At 46.5% G+C, this 24,041-nt stretch overlaps 1 long non-coding RNA gene across 1 annotated transcript in view; it reads right to left on the bottom strand.

The window, feature by feature from the left end:
• Positions 1-22,773, bottom strand: part of LOC137561583 (uncharacterized) — a 43,534-nt gene extending 20,761 nt beyond the window's left edge. The window contains exon 1 of the long non-coding RNA XR_011030062.1: positions 22,636-22,773. This is a non-coding gene — a long non-coding RNA (uncharacterized lncRNA). The remainder of the gene's footprint in view (positions 1-22,635) is intronic.
• Positions 22,774-24,041: the final 1,268 nt, after the last annotated feature.

The raw sequence follows: 24,041 nt of genomic DNA, 5'->3' as shown, positions 1-24,041 counted from the left end.
AAATACGCTTTTCGAAGCAACCTGTCATCACTCCTAACTGATTGGACTTTGTCCCTGCACCCTGGCCAGACTCCAGCAGCACACTGGAAAAATGCATACGGCCGCTGAATGTATACTTCTGAATGTATATATGTGTACATACATTTCCTCTTTCTTGAGTGCAATATGTTTTTGAGTACGATGTTTTTTACTGCCATGTCCTTATTGTATTTGTAATGCTCTTCTCTGCCTTCTGCCTATGCACCTCTTGGAGCTATGTATTGTGCCAAACCCAATTCCGAGCACGACCCAGTCATGCTTGGCGAAATAAAACTATTCTGATTCTGATATGGGATCAAGTCGCTGATGGCGCCTTCACTGCGACTCACCAGGTTTGTCACCTCCGCAAATGGACGCATGAGCCTGCAGGCATTACACATGAGTGTCCAGTACTTCAGCCATAACATCCCCAGCTCCCCAGAGCAAGTCCTTTCACTGTAGTTGTACAGATACTGTTTGACAGCTTTCTCCTGTTGTAGCAGGCAGTCAAACATGAGCGTTGATTTCCAGCGAGTCGGGCTATGGCAAATCAAGCGCCTCACCGGCAAGTTGTTTCTCCGCTGAATATCGGCCAAGTGCCATGGCTGTGTAGGACCGCCTGAAATGTCCACACACCTTCCTGGACTGCTTCAGGACCTCCTGTAAGCCTGGGTACTTAGACACAAATCTTTGGATTATAAGATTGAGCACATGTGCCATGCAAGGTACATGTGTCAACTTTCCCAAACTCAAAGCCGAAATGAGATTCCTGCCGTTGTCACACACCATGTTGCCAATCTCCAGTTGGTACGGGGTCAGCCACTGATCCACCTATTTGTTCTGAGCAGCCAGGAGAGCTGCACCAGTGTGACTCTCGGCTTTGAGGCAAGACATGTCCAAGATGGCGTGACACCGTCGTACCTGGCATGCAGCATAGGCCCTGGGGAGCTGGGGTTGTGTAGTTGGAGAAGAGATCGCAACACCAGTGGAGTAGCACTGCCACTCAGCCACACATTTTCGGAAGGCCTCAGAGTCAACCAGCCAGTATGGATACAGCTGGCGAGATAACAGTTCCGCCAAGCCAGCTGTCAGTCACCGAGCAAGGGGGTGACTGGCAGACATTGGCTTTTTCCGCTCAAAGATTTCCTTCACGGACACCTGGCTGCTGTGGGTAGAGGAGCAGGATGCACTCAAGGTGAGAGGTGGAGTGGAGGAGGGTGACTGTGAAGGAGCAAGGGATAAAGCGGCTGAAGAAGATGCTGCACCTGAAGGAGGAAGAGGAGGCAGAGGGTGGCTTTTTTTTCCCTGCTTTTCCTCAGGTGGTCTTCCCATAGCCGTTTGTGCTTTTTCACCATGTGCCTTCGTAAGGCAGTTGTCCCTACGCGGGTCTTGCTCTTTCCACGACTCAATCTTTGATTGCAGAGAGTACAGATGGCATTGCTCTCATATAAGGCAGACACACAAAAAAAACTCCACACCGCTGTGCCCTGGAATGATGGCACATTGGTGGTGGCGTTAGCAGCTAACCATGAAGAGCATGTTGGCTGGCTGTCCATAGGTGGCGATACAGGCTGCCGGACACTGCCACAAGCTGTTTCTGATGACGACCTCCTCCCTGCTTCTTTCAGCAACTTGTCTCCTCCTAATCCTTTCTGACTCCCCCTCTGAACTGTCCCCCTGTTCATCTTGTCTATTGGGAACCCACGTGACATCCATGGCAGTATCATCATCATCATCCTCATCATAATCATCCTCCACAGCTTCGCTTGTATCAGACACCTCCAAAACTGCACCAGCAACAGGTACTTCATCATCCTCACACCTTACGTCCATACTGGCGCCTTACTCAGACATATGAGGTGGTGGTGTAACATGCTTAGTGTCGTCATCTTGTAACAAGAATGGCTGTGAGTCAGTTAATTCCCGATGTGGTGCTAGTAGTAGCAGTGGTGGCTGCGGAGGAAGATATGTCACGGTTCCGTGCAGAAGCTGAGGAAGATGAGGTGTTCTGTGTTAAATAGTCAAGTACGTCCTGTCAATCTTGGGAGTTGATGGCACGTGCCTTCTGAACACTGTACTTTGGTCCAGGGCTGCACGAAATCACGCCACCTCGACCTCGAACAGACCTGCCAGGTGGTTTGCCTCTGGCTCTGCCTCTGCCTTTTGTTTTGTCCATATTGGGGGGGATGAAGTGAAAGGTATGCCCTGGCGGTTACACAGGTGCAGTGAAAAGGTTGCAGTGACTGCTGGTACAACAATGTGCGGTCACACAGGTGCAGTGAAAAGGTGACTGCTGATACAACAATGTGCGGTTACACAGGTGCAGTGAAAGGTATGCATTGACTGGTATTACAAATGTGCAGCTGTCACACACACAGGTACAGTGAACAGGTATGCAGTGACTGACTGGTATATAAAACTGCATGCTGTTACACAGGTGCAGTGAAAGGTATGCACGGCACGGACTTGTATTACAAATGTGCAGCTGTCACACACACAGGTGCAGTGAAAAGGTAGGCACTGAATGTGCTGGGCCTGGCACAGTATAGTAATTAGCAAGGGCCAGCTGCGACAGACAGGGCTGTATATGCAAGTCAGTGGGCCACACAAAAAAAACACATCACAAGAACATTAGCTCTGAAAAGAGCTGTTTTGGGGTGCTTTTTAGCAATAAGTATCAGCAAGGAGCAAGCTAACAAGCCTAACAAGAGCCTAACTAAGCTTTCCCTATCTCTGCAGCAATTTCTCTACCTTCTCTCACTAACACAGCAGCAGACTGAGTGAGAACATGGCCGACGCTTATAAAGGGGGGCTCCAGGAGGGAGTGTAGCCTGATTGGCTGCCATGTGTTTGCTGACTGTGATGTAGAGGGTCAAAGTTGCGACCGCAAACCACCGATGTTCGCGCGAATATGTTTGCGGTATCATTTGAGCAGCCTTGGGGTCAACCCTTCTCCCAACACACCTGGCTAGCAAAAGTAACCTACCCCACAAACAGTGCTTAAATTGAACTGAAAATAAAATTATGAGATAAACAATTGTATCTCTCCCACTACTAAATAGGAACCCTGCAGTTTTCTGTTTAAAATCTAAATAAAGTAGGTTTAGTATTTCCATTGTGCCAGTGTTCCAGAGCCACAATTTATTAACTATTGGTCTTTTTTATCTCTTCACTACACCACTCCAAAGAAGTTATCTGCCAGGCAAGATATTAATTGCTGTAATTAGTTATCAGTGAGGGTTACACCATTGTCAGAGTAGGTCCTGTCCGACTATATCCTGACTAGAGAGAAACTGTCACTGTTTAGTCTAGTGTCACACTTTCATCGCCTGTCAGAATCAGAATCAGAATCAGAATCATGTTTATTTCGCCAAGTACAACATAGTTGTACCCGGAATTGGTTTTGGCACAAGCAGGGTCGGTGATGGTACAGTCACATAAAAGTACATACAGTGAATACAGTAGATAGACAATAGTTACAGAGTATATGCAGTGCGTACAGGTACATACATATATACAGTGGTACATTGCATATATAGGCATAGAATAAAGGAATAGACAGGAAGATACATATAAGAGAGACCCAGGGGAAGGACCAAGGGGGTAATCCGCTGCCATCTAGGCACTCAAAACGCTTTTGTAGCGATATTTTGAATCAGATGCCCCATGGTCTGACCCAGGGAAAGAGATGGAGGAAAGATAGGAGAGAGGTGAAAAAAGTGAAGTAAGTCCCCTTGGATTCTGATGTAATCTGGCTGTTTAGTGTCCTGGTCCTGATCTTACCCCCTTGGGTGCATGTAGCGGGTCCTGGCAGCAGTCAAACAAGGAGCTGCTAGTTGGCCGAAGAGCCAAAAAGGCCGATCCCACGCAGCCTAGCAGGGGCAGAGATGGCTCCCAGCAGAAGGCTCTTGGATGGTGTGCTGGCAGGCGAGGTGGCCTGGTGTGTAGTGGCTGCAGTGTGTGCAGGCAGCTGTGGCAGCGGTGTCAGAGCAGTCACTGTACCTTTAAAGGAGTCCTGGTTCCCTAGGCAGCGGCAGTGTGGAGCCACGTGGGTCATCCAAGGCTGCGTGGTGTCCCAGTCATGGCAATGGAGGGCTGGATCAGCGGCCGGGGGACCGTGTCTACAGTGTTTCAGGCAGCGGCAGCAAAGAGTCTCCAGGCAGCGGTGGTGAAGCGGGCAGCAGGGAGGAGATCGGGGCGGCCGGTGTTGAAGCCGCAGCAGCATGGAACCCTCCCACAGGCAGTGCTAGCGATGTCTCTGGGCAGCGGCGATGAAGTGGTGGATCAGCGCCGGCGGGGACCTGCTCATCGGAGCCTCCAGGTCGAGCAGCGGCCCAGGCAGCACGAGTGAGGAGTCCCGGATGGTGGCGGCAAAGAGGCAGCGGTGAAGCGACATGGAGCGGCTGGGGCCGGCACCACGTGGGCCATCAGCTAAGCCGACCACGTGGTGAGCCGAACCTCAGCAAGTGTGCCCTGTCGCCGGAGTCCGGGGAGCCAGAGTGTCCCCCAACCTCCTGATGGTGTGGTGGAGCTGGAGGGACACCACCAGTGCAGTCATGGCCGTGAGTCCAGGGGGGAAGGGTGGAAAAAAGTTAGATTTAGCCGGAGCCCTGTGGCCGTGGCTACCAGTCAGGCGCCATCTTGAGATACTGCCTGTCAAAACAGTCACTGACACCATCCCTCTTCTATGGTAGTGGCAGAGAGGATATGGCAGGATCAGAATCAGAATCCGTTTATTTCACCAAGCATGACTGGGTCATGCCCGGAATTGGTTTTAGCATCACAGGGCAGCTCACAAAATAAATAATAAGTTACAGCAGAGACATAAACGTAACACAGTGCACAGGCAATAAGTTACGTCAGAGACGTGACAGTGTAAGAAAAACCTTGAGACAGTAACATATCAAGAAGCAAAAACAAGATAACACAGTCTGATCGCAGTAATAAAAACACTCCTGTACCATGGGTAGTGGACAGCTAAGTAGGTGCTTTCTACAAGTGTGAGGGGAGCGCCATGGTACTTATAGGGAATTCAAGAGTCTCACCGCTGTGGGGAAGAAGGTGTCTCTGTGCCTTGACGTCTTGGTAGGGATGGCTCGGAGCCTCCGTCCCGATGGGAGTCATTGGAGGAAGCGATGACCCGGGTGAGATGGGTCATTAGCAATCTTTGTTGCCCTAGAGCACATCCTAGAGTTGTGGATGAGCTCCAGAGGGGGGAGGGGTTTCCCAATTATTCTCTCCGCTGATCTGATGACCCTCTGAATTTTGTATCTGTCGCTGGTGGTGGCGCCAGCATACCATACGAGTATAGAGGAGCACAGGACAGACTCTATGGTGGCGGAATAGAAGGATTTAAGAAGTTCTTGGGCCATGCCGAACTACTTTAATTGATGCAGGAAGAAGAGTCTCTGCTGGGCCTTCTTTTGGGTTGCGGAGGTGTTCGCTTTCCAGCTCGGGTCATCAGATATGGTAGTGCCCAGGAGTCGAACACTGGGGACAATTTCAACTTCAGCCCCATCAATAAGAATCGGGCGGGGGGAGGTGCAATGCCTTCTGAAGTCTATGACCATCTCCACCGTTTTGGTGGTGTTGAGCACCAGCTTGTTCCCTCTGCACCAGTGGCAGATTCTATCCACCTCATCTCGGTAAGCCTGTTCGTCACTCTTACTAATGAGGCCAACAATGATGCTATCGTTGGCAAATTTGATGACCTTGACAGAGTTGACCTTGGAGGTGCAGTTGTTAGTATAGAGCGAGAACAGAAAAGGTGACAGGACACATCCCTGAGGGGCTCCGGTGTTGGTAATTCTTGGTCTGGACGAGATGTCTCCCAGCTTAACAACTTGGAACCTGTCTGTAAGGAAGTCTGTGATCCAGCAGCAAAGGGCGGGGTGGATACCGAGATCCACTAGGTTGTCGTGCAGTATACGTGGGCAGATGGTGTTGAAAACCAAACTAAAGTCCAGAAGGAGCATCCTGGCATAGGAGTCCGGGTTGTCCAGGTGTCCGGTGATGTACTCCAGGCATATATTGATAGCATCATCAGTGGACCTGTTTGTTCTGTATGCAAATTGGAACAGATCCAAACAGTGCAGTGTGGAGTTCTTAAGAAGGGATATGATCACTTTCTCAAAGGTTTTCATAACAACGGAGGTGAGGGCCACAGGTCTGAAGTTGTTAAGGTCTGAAACTCCTTGTTTTTTTGGAACAGGAATAATTGTGGACTGTTTAAAGCATGAAGGGACCTTGCCCTCACTTAGGGACTTGGAGTATATGGAAGTGAGGGTGGGGGCCAGCTGTCGTGAGCAGGTTTTCAGGCAAGCTGGGGACACACCATCAGGTCCCGAGGCTTTCCTTGAGTTCAGTATGGACAGGTGATGCAGAACATCAGCCTCGCTCACTGCTGGGGAAGGAGAGCTCGGGTTTGTAAGGAAGGTGGCTGGGGGAGCCTGATACCTCTGCATGACTTCTGCTGTATATCCATATGGTTGTAGCAGTGTATCGGTGTCCTAATCCTGCCATAGTAGGGGGGCATTGTGTAGTTTTTATATCACATGCTCAGTTTCTATTGGGTTCGTGTGTCAGAGTAATGTACACCCTCCTAAAATGACAGCCTGAGCCCTCCACTTGATCGTGGGATCCTGGAGGCAATAATTCAGTAGGTAACACCAATTAACAAGCTCCACAAACTTGTGGGACAAGTGTGACTGGAAGCTGAAAGGAAAAGAGCTCTGTATCTACAGCTGTCCTGAAAAATTAGTTCCTGACAGAAGCTATATGCTAAGAAGTAGTGGTCACCTGGCTAGACATCTCATCAAATGACACGAGCTGATAGACACGTTGGTTGGAGTGGAGAGGACTTGCTTCACCTTATCAGGCTACATAATGAAAACAAAAGCCACATACAGATATTATTAGACTCCTGTCACCCAACTCAGCCATTTGTGATTGTTTTGGCTGATAGTCTGTCTATACAGCCGTCCTTCAAGAAGTGAGAGGGTTCCTTGACTACCCAAATGTTGGGTGACATGCTTTTACTACTGCTTACATCTTGTCAGTGTGTCTTTTCAGCCACTTTTCAAGTGCAGGTGATTTTTAAAATGGCCCACAAAACGCTTGTGCAATGAATCTCTATGAGAAGGTTCATATCAGCGCGGTTCGTGCGCTGTGCATTCAGCAAAGCGGTGCCTGGACCATTTTTGGGGCATTTTTGCTATAAAGGAAGGTATAGGAAGAGCGCTAAACGCTCAAAAAACGCTTTATGCAGCAATTCCGTTTGCGTTTTTTAGAATAAATACATTGTATTTATTATTTTCCAGGTCAAAGAGTTCACTTCCTGACTTGCGTCAGGGAGTGAATTACAAAACCGCTCTGGAAAAGTGCTTTTACCAGAAACGCAGCGCGCAGTGGAGCGCCGGGATGAGGGGAAAAACTTTTTATCCTTTAACTTGCCAATAAAACGTTAATGCACCATAGAGCGCTCCCCTTTTATCCTGTTTTGTGTGTCAGAGTTGCTGTGTACCTGGGATGGTAAATAGTATTGTATTTATACTCACCTAGGGATTCCTCCAGCCCCAGGTGATACGTGGGCTCCCTTGCTGTCAATTCTCCCGTTATCACCTCCGCTAATCTGGCCAGTTGTGGCCAGTCGTGCTCTTTTGCGCATGCGTAGCTTGACCGTGTGCCCGGGAGCATTCTGTGCCTGCACTGCAGAGCTACAGGAGCTGCCAGGCAAGCCCCAAATGAGTATACCTCTTGCCGACAAGGGGATTTTTCAGTGATCGGTGCTGCGTGGGCTCTACAGCCCGCAGCACCGATCAGGAGTGCAGCAGGGGGATCAGACTACCCCCCCTTTTTTCCCCACTAGGGGGATGTCCTGCTGGGGGGGTCTGATCGCCGCCGGCTGCATTTGCTTAGCGGGGGGGCTCTTCAAAGCCCCTCTCCGCAGCGTTCTCCGCCGTCTCGCCCGCTCCCTCCCTCTCCCTCCCCCTGTGAGCTGCGCAGGACGGATTTCCGTCCTGCGCATTGAAGGATAGGCTTCAGCCTATCATATGCCGATGATCCCCGGCCAATCAGAGGCAGAGAACCGCCGATCTGCCTTACGGCACTGCTGCGCAGCAGCGCCGTATGATGTAAACAGCGGGGATTTCTTCCCCGCCTGTTTACATTTCAGCCGGCGAGCCGCGATCCGCGGCTCTCCGGCTGTTCACGGAGACAACCTCCGTGAACTGACATGGAAAGGTTTTCATGGTAACCCGCAGACGACCAGTTTACGCCAATCGGCGTTAGCTGGTCGTCAAGAGGTTAAGGGAAAAAAAAAGAAAAAATATATACTGTATATATATATATATATATATATATATATATATACAGTGATGCCCATAATTATTTATACCCCTGGCAAATTTTGACCTAAAGTTACTTTTATTCAAACAGCAAGGAATTTTTTGATGGGAAAAGACATTGGTGTCTCCCAAAGGATAATAAGACAATGTGCAAGAGGCATTATTGTGGGGAAAAAACATTTCTCAGCTTTTATTTACATTTGAGCAATAAGTGTCCAGTCCAAAATTATTTATACCCTTCACAAACTGTCAAAGTCTTTGGGAAAATCCAAAGTTCTATACCATTCCAAATAGTCCAAGCTGTTCTAAAGCATCCTAATTACCCTGGCCTGGTTAATTGGGAACAGCTGTTTTAATCAACGCAACAGGTGAAAAACATCAGCTCTCTGCAGTTGGTTTGTGGACAGTATTGGCTAAGTGATTACATCAATTTGGGTAACATACCACTGGTGCGTTCAACTGGTGGTCAGTTAGGTGGTGGTGAGTAGGAGGTGGGGGTGTCGGGCATCAGTTGGGGCTTGCGACAAGACGCGAAACGGCCGTCGCAAGCCCCAACTGATGCCCGGCACCCCCACCTCCTACTCACCACCACCTAACTGACCACCAGTTGAACGCACCAGTGGTATGTTACCTAAATTGATGTAATCACTTGGCAATAAAATAGAAGACGGAAGGTGCCCGGATGTCCTCTTTTTTCTTCCTGATTACAATAATAGTTGTTGTTTCTTTTGCAAGTTGCCGATCCGATGTGCACACGCCCGAGCCTATAAAAGCATCAGAGGGATACCGGAGGAAGGGTGAGAGAAACATTTTATTTGCCTGTCAATCTCTACATTTTTGTACCTGCAGTCTGCATGATAGGGAGTGCCACTCTACAAACGCTGTATCTACATGTGTAGACAGTATTGGCTAAGACAAAGGAGCTCAGTGAGGACCTGTGGCTGCACATTGTGGCTGCTCACAAGTCAGGAAAGGGCTATAAGGCCATTTCTAAATGTTTTCAAGTTCCAGTGCAAAGTATTATTAAAAAATACAATGTGTTCTGCACTGTGGAAAATTTCAGAGGATGTGGTCGGAAGCCAAAAGTTACACCTGCACTGGCCAGAAGGATAGTGAGAGAGGTGAAAAAGGATCACCACCAAGGCCATCCTGGTGAATCTGATCTCTGCAGGTGGCAATGTCTCAAGGCAGACAATCACTGTACACTGCTGGGTTCCACGGATGCAGACCAAGGAGGATGCCACTTCTCTAGATAAGACACACAAAAGCTCTCTTGGCCTTGTCAAATGCTCACATGGACAAAGAAGAATACTTCTGGTTTTCTGTGTTATGGTCAAATGAAACAAAAATTGAATTGTTTGGTCACAATGATGTTTCCTTCATTTGGCATAAAAAAAGAGAAGCCTTCAACCCAAAGAACACCATCCCCACTGGCAAACATGGTGGTGGGAACCTAATGCTTTGGGGGTGTTTTTCAGCCAATGGGCCTGGGAACCTAATCACAGTAAATGGCACCATGAAAAAAAGTGCAATACATGAGGATTCTCAAGGACATCATCAGGCAGTCTGCAGATAAACTTGGCCTTGGGCACCAGTGGACATTTCAGCATGACAATGACCCAAAACACACAGCAAAAGTGATGAAGAAATGGTTAGTAGACAACAACAGTAACGCTTTGGGGTTGCACAGCCAGAGTCCTGACTTGAATCCAATTTAGAATCTGTGAACCCTGCAACCTGAAAGATTTGGAGCTCATTGCTAAAGATAAATGGGCAATACCTGTAGAGACATGCAAAAAGCTGGTCTGCAATTATAGGATGCAGTTGATTGCTGTTATAGCCAATAAAAGTTGATTGATTATTGAGAAGGGTATGAATAATTTTGGCCTGCACACTTTTTGCTCAAATGTAAATAAAAGTTGAAAAAAAATTTTTTTCCCCACAATAATGCCTCTTGTCCATCATCTTATTATCCTTTGGGAGACACCTATGTCATTTCCCTTCAAAAAATTACTAACTGGTTAAATACAGTGGCTTGCAAAAGTATTCGGCCCCCTTGAAGTTTTCTGTAGATTGTCACATTACTGCCACAAACATGAATCAATATTATTGGAATTCCACGTGAAAGACCAATACAAAGTGGTGTACATGGGAGAAGTGGAATGAAAATCATACATGATTCCAAACATTTTTTACACATCAATAACTGCAAAGTGGGGTGTGCGTAATTATTCGGCCCCCTGAGTCAATACTTTGTAGAACCACCTTTTGCTGCAATTACAGCTGCCAGTCTTTTAGGGTATGTCTCTACCAGCTTTCCACATCTAGAGACTGATATCCTTGCCCATTCTTCTTTGCAAAACAGCTCCAGCTCAGTCAGATTAGATGGTCACCGTTTGTGAACAGCAGTTTTCAGATCTTGCCACAGATTCTCGATTGGATTTAGATCTGGACTTTGACTGGGCCATTCTAACACATGGATATGTTTTGTTTTAAACCATTCCATTGTTGCCCTGGCTTTATGTTTAGGGTTGTTGTCCTGCTGGAAGGTTAACCTCCGCCCCAGTCTCAAGTCTTTTGCAGACTCCAAGAGGTTTTCTTCCAAGATTGCCCTGTATTTGGCTCCATCCATCTTCCCATCAACTCTGACCAGCTTCCCTGTCCCTGCTGAAGAGATGCATCCCCCGAGCATGATGCTGCCACCACCATATTTGACAGTGGAGATGGTGTGTTCAGAGTGATGTGCAGTTGTAGTTTTCCGTCACACATAGCGTTTTCCATTTTGGCCAAAAAGTTTCATTTTGGTCTCATCTGACCAAAGCACCTTCTTCCAAATGTTGCTGTGTCTCCCACATGGCTTGTGGCAAACTGCAAACGGGACTTCTTATGCTTTTCTGTTAACAATGGCTTTCTTCTTGCCACTCTAGCAGGACTAATAGTTGTCCTATGGACAGATTCCCCCACCTGAGCTGTGGATCTCTGCAGCTCGTCCAGCGTCACCATGGGCCTCTTGACTGCATTTCTGATCAGCACTCTCCTTGTTCGGCCTGTGAGTTTAGGTGGACGGCCTTGTCTTGGTAGGTTTACAGTTGTGCCATACTCCTTCCATTTCTGAATGATTGCTTGAACAGTGCTCCGTGGGGTGTTCAAGGATTTGAAAATCTTTTTGTAGCCTAAGCTTGCTTTAAATTTCTCAATAACTTTATCCCTGAGCTGTCTGGTGTGTTCTTTGGACTTCACGGTGTTGTTGCTCCCAAGATTTTCTTAGACAACCTCTGAGGCTGTCACAGAGCAGCTGTATTTGTACTGACATTAGATTACACACAGGTGCACTCTATTTAGTCATTAGCACTCATCAGGCAATGTCTATGGACAACTGACTGCACTCAGACAAAAGGGGGCTGAATAATTATGCACACCCCACTTTGCAGTTATTGATTTGTAAAAAATGTTTGGAATCATGTATGATTTTCGTTCCACTTCTCACGTGTACACCACTTTGTATTGGTCTTTCACATGGAATTCCAATAAAATTGATTCATGTTTGTGGCGGTAATGTGACAAAATGTGGAAAACTTCAAGGGGGCCAAATACTTTTGCAAGCCACTGTAAAAGTAACTTTAAGTCATATGAATAAATAGCAGGATTGTTGTGTTGCATAGTTCAGAAAAGTGTCATGTGGTTATGCGATATTTTGCTAAGTACCATACCATTGACCTGCAGCAACCACCTGAATTGCTTCCTGGACAGACTGCAGAAAATTCAATAAACATACAATTTATATGGCGCTGGTAAGTAACCCTACACAAGCTGCGTGTTGCAGAGGGATACCTTCAACCCTTTCTCAATGTAATACCACAAAATATAATGTAATCACAACTCGCGCTAATTCTGTATTCTATAGAATAAATTTTATTAAAATATAATGTATAAAATTCCAAAATTCCACAATCCACACTCATACACACCACAACCACTCAATATTGTTATAGGGCCCTTTAAATCAGCAGTGCTCTAATTGCCAACTAACTATAATAAGTTTGATAGGAATCACTCATCAATGCACAGAAGGGATCCAATTTGTGCTTAAACTTGTGAATAGATAGTTCCTATGTTTATAGATAACACATTTATTATGCAGAAGCGCTCATATCTGTGCAGGAAGGAGATCCAATTTAAATTGTCCCGTTTTCATTGAGGAAAATTACAAACAGATCCTACTTATGTTGTCTCAGAGTGACAAGGTTCAGGTCTCTTATATAGGAGCTCTGTTAGTAATCACTTAGTATCCAGTACAGCGATTCCTTGCATGTTTAATTCTTATATGTCAGTCTCTCATAGCTAGTGTTGGGCGAACATCTAGATGTTCGGGTTCGGGCCGAACAGGCCGAACATGGCCGCGATGTTCGGGTGTTCGACCCGAACTCCGAACATAATGGAAGTCAATGGGGACCCGAACTTTTGTGCTTTGTAAAGCCTCCTTACATGCTACATACCCCAAATTTACAGGGTATGTGCACCTTGGGAGTGGGTACAAGAGGAAAAAAAATTAGCAAAAAGAGCTTATAGTTTTAGAGAAAATCGATTTTAAAGTTTCAAAGGGAAAACTGTCTTTTAAATGCGGGAAATGTCTGTTTTCTTTGCACAGGTAACATGCTTTTTGTCGGCATGCAGTCATAAATGTAATACATATAAGAGGTTCCAGGAAAAGGGACCGGTAACGCTAACCCAGCAGCAGCATACGTGATGGAACAGGAGGAGGGTGGCGCAGGAGGAGAAGGCCACGCTTTGTGAGACACAACAACCCAGGCCTTGCATGAGGACAAGAAGCGTGCGGATAGCATGCTTTGTACCGCCATGCAGTCATAAATGTAATAAAGATAAGTGGTTCAATAAACAGGGACCACGCGGCAACGCTAACCCAGCAGCAGCAGACGTGATGGAACAGGAGGAGGCGCAGGAGGAGAAGGCCACGCTTTGTGAGACACAACAACCCAGGCCTTGCATGAGGTACCGCCATGCAGTCATAAATGTAATAAAGATAAGTGGTTCAATAAACAGGGACCACGCGACAACGCTAACCCAGCAGCAGCAGACGTGATGGAACAGGAGGAGGCGCAGGAGGAGAAGGCCACGCTTTGTGAGACACAACAACCCAGGCCTTGCATGAGGACAAGAAGCGTGCGGATAGCATGCTTTGTACCGCCATGCAGTCATAAATGTAATAAAGATAAGAGGTTCCATAAACAGGGACCGGCAACGCTAACCCAGCAGCAGCAGCAGCAGCACACGTGATGGAACAGGAGCAGGGGCAGGAGGAGAAGGCCATGCTTTTTGAGACACAACAACCCAGGCCTTGCATGAGGACAAAAAGCGTGCGGATAGCATGCTTTGTACCGCCATGCAGTCATAAATGTAATAAAGATAAGTGGTTCAATAAACAGGGACCACGCGGCAACGCTAACCCAGCAGCAGCAGACGTGATGGAACAGGAGGAGGCGCAGGAGGAGAAGGCCATGCTTTTTGAGACACAACAACCCAGGCCTTGCATGAGGACAAAAAGCGTGCGGATATAGCAGCAATGCTTTTTGCCGCCATGCAGTCATAAATGTAATACAGATGAGAGGTTCAATAAACAGGGACCGGAAATGCTACACCATCCCAGATGTTCATTGGTCATGTTACTTGGTTGGGGTCCTGGAGTGTTGCGTAGTCATTTCCAATCCAGGATTGATTCATTTTAATTTGAGTCAGACGGTCTGCAGTTTCTGTGGAGAGGCGGATACGCCGATCTGTGACGATGCCTCCGGCAGCACTGAAACAGCGTTCCGACATAACGCTGGCTGCCGGGCAAGCCAGCACCTCTATTGCGTACATTGCCAGTTCGTGCCAGGTGTCTAGCTTCGATACCCAATAGTTGAAGGGTGCAGATGGATTGTTCGACACAGCTACGTCATCTGACATGTAGTCCTTGACCATCTTCTCCAGGCGATCGGTGTTGGAGGTGGATCTGCACGCTTGCTGTTCAGTGGGCTGCTGCTGCATGGGTGTCAGAAAATTTTCCCACTCCAAGGACACTGCCGATACCATTCCCTTTTGGGCACTAGCTGCGGCTTGCGTTGTTTGCTGCCCTCCTGGTCGTCCTGGGTTTGCGGAAGTCAGTCTGTCGGCGTACAACTGGCTAGAGGAGGGGGAGGATGTCAATCTCCTCTCTAAAGTCTCCACAAGGGCCTGCTGGTATTCTTCCATTTTGACCTGTCTGACTCTTTCTTCAAGCAGTTTTGGAACATTGTGTTTGTACCGTGGATCCAGAAGGGTATAAACCCAGTAATTGGTGTTGTCCAGAATGCGCACAATGCGTGGGTCGCGTTCAATGCAGTCTAGCATGAATTGAGCCATGTGTGCCAGAGTCCTACCAGAATCCTCATCATCCTCTTGTGAGCGTTGTGATAGTTGTTGTGATGCATCATAGTCGTCACCTTCCTCCTGGTCTGCTTCTGCTGACCATTCGCGCTGAATTGTGGAAGTCCAACGTGCACCGCTCTGGCCCTCGTCAGTGGTGGCATGAAATTCCTGCTCCAACTCCAGCTGTTCCTCCTCCTCTTCTTCGTCATAGCTGCTGGGGCCAGCGTTCCCTGAGGCGGATGGCCTGATGTTGGTACCATCACGCTGATCGTTTTCTCCTTCAGATTCCCCCAGTTGCATCATGACAGCTGTTTCCTTGATTTTCAACATTGACCTCTTCAGTAAACACAGCAGTGGTATGGTAATGCTGACTGAAGACTTGTCACTGCTCACAAGCAACGTGGATTGCTCAAAATTTTGGAGGACTTGGCAGAGGTCCAACATGTTGGCCCAATCGGATCCACAGAAGCTTGGCAGCTGTCCGGATGCGCCTCGGTACTGCGCCGTCATATACTGGACCACTGCACTCTTCTGCTCACAAAAGCGTGCTAGCATGTGCAGCGTAGAATTCCAGCGCGTAGGGACATCACACAGCAAGCGATGGTGGGGGAGATTGAAGCGCTCCTGCATCTTGGCGAGTGCCCCCGAAGCAGTACTGGAATTTCTACAATGTTTGGCCACTCGACGCACCTTCAACAGAAGATCGGCCACGCCTGGGTATGTCCTCAGGAACCGCTGAACTACTAGGTTCATCACGTGCGCCAGGCAAGGGATGTGTGTCAGCTTAGCCAACCTTAAAGCGCGAATGAGATTACTCCCATTATCACACACAACCATGCCCGGTTTCAGGTCCAGCGGTGCCAGCCACAAATCCGTCTGTTCCTTTATTCCCTTCCAAATTTCCTCCCCTGTGTGCTGCTTATCCCCAAGGCAGATCAGCTTCAGCAACGCTTGCTGACGCATGCCAACAGCTGTGCTGCACTGCTTCCACGATCCTACTGCTGCTGGGTTAGCGTTTCCGGATGAGGTACAGCTTTGAGATGCGTTGGAGGAGAAGGAGTCAGAGAGGTAGGTGCTGCTGTTGTTATCCAGTGGGAGGGACGGCGGTGCAGCTGTTTGCGGCGTGGGCAACACCCGCGCCGTAGCAGGTGAGGAATCGCTGCCAGGCTCCACAAGGTTCACCCAGTGCGCGGTAAGGGAGATGTATCGACCCTGTCCGAACGCACTCGTCCAAGTGTCAGTGGTGAGGTGAACCTTGCAGGCAACGGCATTCTTCAAGCTTCGGGTTATTTTGCTGACCACGTGCTCATGCAACTCAGGCACTGCAGAGCGCGCAAAGTGGTAGCGGCTGGGAACCACGTAACGTGGGATGGCCACTGACATCATGCCCTTGAAGCTGTTTGTCTCCACCACTCGATATGGCAGCATTTCGCAGGCCAGAAGCTTGGCTATGCTGGCTGTTACTGCCACGGCCCGGGGGTCATTTGCTGGCAATTTCCTCTTGCGCTCAAACATCTCCGACACAGACAACTGAACCGTAGCGCTGCACATGGAAGGGCTGTTGGTTGTTGTGTTTGATGAACACTGGGAGACCTCAAGAGCACTACTCCGGAAAGTGACAGTGTCAGCGTCGTCTGATGTTTGTGAATGTTGTGAACCACGCAATGGCTGGGCTACTGCTGCTGCTGAGGCGGGTCTGGTGGTGAGTCTGGTGAACCCAAGGGAGGCCGTGTTGCTGGTACCCCGTCCTGCCGCGTTTGCCCACAGAGTGGGATGTTTGGATAGCATGTGGCGGCTCATGCTGGTGGTGGAGAGGTTGTTAATACTTTTCCCCCTGCTCAGACGGGTCTTGCACACCTTGCAAATCGCCATGGTAACATCCTCAGTGCAGTCTTCAAAGAAAGCCCAGACTTTGGAGCACCTGCCTCCTTGCTGGCGATTTCTGTTTGCTCCTCTTTTGCCTCTCACTTGAACTTCCACGCTTGTGGTGCCTGAAATTGCGCGCCGCCTACCTTGTGGCACAAGGCGAACTCGTGCAGCAGTGGGTTCTTCAACAGACTCATCTGTGCTGCTGCTACGACGGCGATGTTCTCGTTCACAAACAAAATCTGGGTCTATGTCCACATTGTCCATACCCTCCTCTTCCATCTCCTCAAACTCGTCATATGTCATTGTGGGGGGCCGCCGCCGTGGAGTAGAGCTCCCCAGAACAACCTCTGCGCAGCTCACTCCAACGTCGTCTTCCAGATCTTGTCGGCCGACCTCCTGCAATTGCAACCCCTCCTGCCCAACTTGCTCTGGGATTTGGGTTTCTTAGTCCTCCTCGAACTCGCCTTGTATTTCAGTGCGCGGTGCATTTCCCACAGTTAATGGTTGTGAATCCGGGCACAACATTTCTGGCTGTTCCTCCATTGACCTTTGAAAGGTGGAAGTTTGTTGGGCTGGGAATAGCTCCTGCGAATACCCCATTGTGTCCTGAGGTAATTCATCGGACTGGTTATCTGGCAGTTGTGTGCGTGGTGTCGCTGCCGGTTGTGTCAGCTTTGTGCCCACTGGCTCCTTGTAACTGGCTGAGGACTCGGACCTCGTGCGTGATGTGCTGGTGCTGCTTAACCCACTGCTGGACGCTTGAGAGGTCATCCAAGTAATTATCTGGTCCTGTTCTTTTGGATTTGTGAGGGTTGTTGTCCTGGACAACATGGGCGGTATTGAGTGGGTTTTCTTGGGTGCTCCCTTGTGACCTGTACGTGAACCGTCAGGGGAAACACCTCTTCCCTTGCCCCTTCCTCTTTCACCGGATTTCTTCCTCATTTCACTTATCCTTACAGTACACGCTGACTGGCAGCAGTACAGTGGCAGTACAAAAATGCTATACAGTACCACTATTCCCAGCAGCGACACAGAGCACAATGCTATACAGTGGCGGGTGAGCGGTGTACCACTATTCCCAGCAGCGACACAGAGCACAATGCTATACAGTGGCGGGTGAGCGGTGTACTACTGTTCCCAGGCCCAGCAGACACAGAGTGGAAGTAAACACAATGCTATATAGTCTGGCTGAGCGGTGTACACAGAGTGGCAGTACACACAATGCTATATAGTCTGGCTGAGCGGTGTACACAGAGTGGCAGTACACACAATGCTATATAGTCTGGCTGAGCGGTGTACACAGAGTGGCAGTACACACAATGCTATATAGTCTGGCTGAGCGGTATACACAGAGTGGCAGTACACACAATGCTATATAGTCTGGCTGAGCGGTGTACACAGAGTGGCAGTACACACAATGATATATATAGTCTGGCTGAGCCGTGTACACAGAGTGGCAGTACACACAATGCTATATAGTCTGGCTGAGCCGTGTACACAGAGTGTCAGTAAACAATGCTATATATAGCGTGGCTGAGCGAGGTACACAGTGGCAGTACACACAATGCTATATAGTCAGGCTGAGCCGTGTACACAGAGTGTCAGTAAACAATGGTTTATAGTCTGGCTGAGCGGTGTACACAGAGTGTCAGTAAACAATGGTATATAGTCTGGCTGAGCGGTGTACACAGAGTGGCAGTAAACACAATGCTATATATAGCGTGGCTGAGCGAGGTGCACAGTGGCAGTACACACAATGCTATATAGTCAGGCTAAGCCGTGTACACAGAGTGTCAGAAAACACAATGCTATATATAGCGTGGCTGAGCGAGGTGCACAGTGGCAGTACACACAATGCTATATAGTCAGGCTAAGCCGTGTACACAGAGTGTCAGAAAACACAATGCTATATATAGCGTGGCTGAGCGAGGTGCACAGTGGCAGTACACACAATGCTATATAGCCAGGCTAAGCCGTGTACACAGAGTGTCAGAAAACACAATGCTATATATAGCGTGGCTGAGCGAGGTACACAGTGGCAGTAAACAATGCTATATATATAGTGTGGCTGAGCGAGCGGTGTACTACTGTTCCCAGCAGCGACACACAATGACTGGGGGGGACCCTGGCTAGCGTGGCTGGAGAGCGAACTACCCTGCCTGCCTATCCAAAGCTAAACCCACAGAGAAATGGCGGAGATATGACGTGGTTCGGGTATTTATTTACCCGAACCACGTGACCGTTCGGCCAATCAGAGCGCGTTCGGGCCCGAACCACGTGACCCGTTCGGCCAATCACAGCGCTAGCCGAACGTTCGGGGAACATTCGGCCATGCGCTCTTAGTTCGGCCATGTGGCCGAACGGTTTGGCCGAGCACCGTCAGGTGTTCGGCCGAACTCGAACATCACCCGAACAGGGTGATGTTCTGCAGAACCCGAACAGTGGCGAACACTGTTCGCCCAACACTACTCATAGCCAGCTGCACTCACCACAGATTCTTTTCTGAAAACCGCTCTGATGATCATGTATGATTTTCGTTCCACTTCTCACGTGTACATCACCTTGTATTGGTCTTTCACGTGGAATTCCAATACAATTGATTCATGTTTGTGGCGGTAATGTGAGAAAGTGTGGAAAACTTCAAGGGGGCCGAATAGTTTTGCAAGCCACTGTAAAAGTAACTTTAAGTCAAAATTTGCCAGGGGTATGAATAATTATGGGATTATGGGCAGCACTATATATATATATATATATATATATATATATATATATATATATATATATATATATATATATGAATAAATAGCAGGATTGTTGTGTTGCATAGTTCAGAAAAGTGTCATGTGGTTATGCGATATTTTGCTAAGTACCATATCATTGACCTGCAGCAACCACCTGAATTGCTTCCTGGACAGACTGCAGCAAATTACAGCTATCAGTTTTTCTTAAGGGGCTGGCTGAAGGTCTTAGGAGAGTTTTTACATGAGAAAGCTAAATGAATCACTTTCATCCCTCTGACAACAGTGGTGAGGATGTTGAAACATTTTTCTGTGGAGGAATTCATGAAATCACAAGTCTGTAATTGGCTCTTGAAGTAACAAGGACTTTCACACAACATTTTTTCCATAGGTTGAGCAAAATGTGGTCAAAGGTTCATTCCACTGGAAAACCATTACTGAATGAGGCACTATTCCAAATGTTATAGCTTTTCATGATAGTGGTTACATGGAAACAGGCCTCTTGTGTGCACTGTGTTCTTGCCTGTGTTAACCCCGAGCCCAGGGCAGGGATGTCTGCTTTAAAGTAACGTATAAGCCTAAGTTTGATGTGTGTGGTGTTTGTTTTTGTTTTGTATTTATTTTATTGTACAGGCAGTTTCTGTGTTCTACTCTTTTGTAAAGCCGTGTACACACTAGATTTTCCTGGCCCATTCATGATCATGTCAGGAGAAAATCTAACATGGGTAGAGGTATCCTATTCAGCAACACAGATGAACCTGTGTTTGGTATTATTACCTGGGGAAATTCTATACTATGAAAGACCATGAAAAAGGGACTACCTATATCTCAATTAAAGGACACCCGAGGCGAAAATAAACTAATGAAATAAACGATTGTTTCTATCTTCCTTCTCATAAAAATGACTTTTTAAGATATTCCACAGTTCTATTTTATGTTTAAATCTACTTTTTAAGTTTTAACTGTTTTATTGTTTTTGCTCAACGACACATTCATTTAGTATGCCAGAGCTAAAAATCTATGAACTATAGGCCCTTTTTATCTCTTTCCTGCTCTCAGAAGCCATTTTCTGCTAGGAAAGTGTTTTATAGTTAAAATTCTTATCAGTGAGTCAGGACTGAGTCAGCCACTTACATACCTGAAATTTAACTCTTTTAGGCAGAGAAAGAAAAAAAAGGAACACAGCTTAGGTATTTGTGTGCTAGGCACTGTACATACCCATGTCTATCTCATCATGTCACATGTCTCCTCGGGTATCCTTTAAATGGTTTTGTTTCCTCTTTTAATTGTAAAAAGTATTACAATTCTTTATTTCAAGTTTAGACATTATATATATACAGGATCTTCTCAAAAAATTAGCATATTGTAATAAAGTTCATTATTTTCTGTAATGTACTGATAAACATTAGACTTTCATATATTTTAGATTCAAATACACACAACTGAAGTAGTTCAAGCCTTTTATTGTTTTAATATTGATGATTTTGGCATACAGCTCATGAAAACCCCAAATTCCTATCTCAAAAAATTTGCATATTTCATCCGACCAATAAAAGAAAAGTGTTTTAAAACAAAAAAAAGTCAACATTCAAATAATTATGTTCAGTTATGCACTCAATACTTGGTCGGGAATCCTTTTGCAGAATTGACTGCTTCAATGCGGCGTGGCATGGAGGCAATCAGCCTGTGGCACTGCTCAGGTGTTATGGAGGCCCAGGATGCTTCGATAGCGGCCTTAAGCTCATCCAGAGTGTTGGGTCTTGCGTCTCTCAACTTTCTCTTCACAATATCCCACAGATTCTCTATGGTGTTCAGGTCAGGAGAGTTGGCAGGCCAATTGAGCACAGTAATACCATGGTCAGAAAACTATATACCAGTGGTTTTGGCACTGTGAGCAGGTGCCAGGTCGTGCTGAAAAATGAAATCTTCATCTCCATAAAGCTTTTCAGCAAATGGAAGCATGAAGTGCTCCAAAATCTCCTGATAGCTAGCTGCATTGACCCTGCCCTTGATAAAACACAGTGGACCAACACCAGCAGCTGACATGACACCCCAGACCATCACTGACTGTGGGTACTTAACACTGGACTTCAGGCATTTTGGCATTTCCCTCTCCCCAGTCTTCCTCCAGACTCTGGCACCTTGATTTCCGAATGACATGTAAAAGTTGCTTTCATCCGTAAAAAGTACTTTGGACCACTGAGCAACAGTCCAGTGCTGATTCTCTGTAGCCCAGATAGGGGGTTCTGCTGCTGTTTCTGGTTCAAAAGTGGGTTCATGCTTCCATCTGCTGAAAAGCTTTATGGAGATGAAGATTTCAATTTTCAGCATGACCTGGCACCTGCTCACAGTGCCAAAACCACTGGTAAATGGTTTACTGACCATGGTATTACTGTGCTCAATTGGCCTGCCAACTCTCCTGACCTGAACCCCATAGAGAATCTGTGGGATATTGTGAAGAGAAAGTTGAGAGACGCAAGAACCAACACTTTGGATGAGCTTATGGCCGCTATTGAAGCATCCTGGGCCTCCATAACACCTGAGCAGTGCCACAGGCTGATTGCCTCCATGCCACGCCGCATTGAAGCAGCCATTTCTGCAAAAGGATTCCCGACCAAGTATTGAGTGCATAAATGAACATAATTATTTGAAGGTTGACTTTTTTTTGTTTTAAAAACACTTTACTTTTATTGGTCGGATGAAATATGCTAATTTTTTGAGATAGGAAATTTGGGTTTTCATGAGCTGTATGCCAAAATCATCAATATTAAAACAATAAAAGGCTTGAACTACTTCAGTTGTGTGTATTTGAATCTAAAATATATGAAAGTCTAATGTTTATCAGTAAATTACAGAAAATAATGAACTTTATCACAATATGCTAATTTTTTGAGAAGATCCTGTATATATATATATATATATAGAGAGAGAGAGAAAGAGAGAGAGAGAGAGAGAGAGAGGACGTAAAAGTTATTTCCAATTTCCCATACACTTATATATATCTTGTGTGTACATATTGTTGGCTTTCCATTTTACAATGCATGATTTAATGCTGCCTAACGCATATTTTGCAGCTTCCTCAGAGGCTCAGCAAGATAACTTTTAAACCAAATTTACATTTTCAATTTCCCAGTGGTTTAGTGATAAGGACCTACAGTGGTCATATATAAAAAACCTTGTAAAGGACATGCCTATTAGGCTACAGTATAGCTATCTATTAGGCTACAGTATAGTACTAGGTAGTCAAGCTCCATGCTTACAGAGCTTATAATCTCGTTGATGGCATCCCACAAGGAGCAGAGTGCTTTGGGTACAAGTATCCTCCAAGTTTGTTCTCCTCTCCAATGATACACTATGCTGGTTTAATTTTGTGTGACCACTGTTAGGTGCTGCAGTGGGGCCTTCCAGCTTGGCCTGCTTTTTCATAGAGCTAGACTGCATGTTATTAAAACAATCGGGACTAAAGCATCAATAAAGCATTGTCAGGAGCTGACAATACTTCTGCCCTACGCAGCTGATTATTCCTGCAGCACAGTGCGAGTGTTCTGGATAGTCTCATGACAACAATATGATTGCTAACATTGCAAACAAGAGCAATTTGAACTTACTGTCTGTTTTGGAAATTCTTAGGTAGTTGCAAATAGAAATGGAAGGATAATTTTAATAACTTTAAACTAGAGAAAACATATGTAACACTAAACTTGATATCTAGCAGTGTTATTAGGAAAGTGGAATTGCCTTTAGGCCTCTTTCACGCCGAATGCTGAAAACAGATGCATTTTAACTGATCGGTCATTCCATAGCAGCGCATTGTGAAAAGCTTTCAGTTAAAAGGCACATAATGTGAACGGAACCTTGGGGAAACATGGACACTGAACTGCATGTCAGTTGTCCATTCAGTTATAACCGACAGCAACTGATTCAGTGTGAATGGACCCTTAAAGAGAACCTGAACTGAAAATAAAAAGTCAAAATAACCATGCACAGGTCATACTTACCTCCCATGTAGTCTACTCATCAACCTCTTTCTCCTCTCCTTCGTATTGTTTTCCCACTGTGATCACTGGAATTCTCCGGCCTCCATTTTAAAAATGGCCATTACCCCATGACAGCTTCCTGGTCAGCACACTGTTAAACTGTAATATCGCCCACTTGAGCCATAGGGAAACATGGACATTGCCTTGCTTATTCAGTTGTAACTGACAGCTGCTGTTATATAACTGTCAGCAACTGGTATATTTCAGTTCTGTCAAAATATTGTCAGAATGGGAAGGGATCACTGAAAGGAGAAAATGGTGAGCTTCTGAGAGGAACTGGCGGTGAGGTTAGTATGTAATATTCATTTGCAGCTACGTCATGTGTTTATTTTAAATAATTTTACTCGCTTCAGGTTCCCTTTAAAGGGAACTTGAACAGTGAAAAATTATTTAAAATAAACACATGAGGTAACTTTAAATAAACATTACAGTTACCTTGCCATCAGTTCCTCTCAGAAGCTCATGATTTTCTTCTGACAATGATCCCTTCCAGTTCTGACTACATTTTGTTAGAACTGAAATATATCAGTTACTGTCAGTTGTATATCAGTTGCTTTCAGTTATAACTGAGAGGACAACTGATGTGCCAGGTAATGTCCATGTTTCCTTATGGTTCAAATGCGATGTTA

This window comes from Hyperolius riggenbachi, chromosome 3 (assembly GCF_040937935.1).
Source record: "Hyperolius riggenbachi isolate aHypRig1 chromosome 3, aHypRig1.pri, whole genome shotgun sequence".
In the NCBI taxonomy this organism is placed as follows: Eukaryota; Metazoa; Chordata; class Amphibia; order Anura; family Hyperoliidae; genus Hyperolius; species Hyperolius riggenbachi.
The sequence above is the reverse complement of the archived record's forward strand: the minus strand, read 5'-3'. Positions and strand labels throughout refer to the sequence as shown.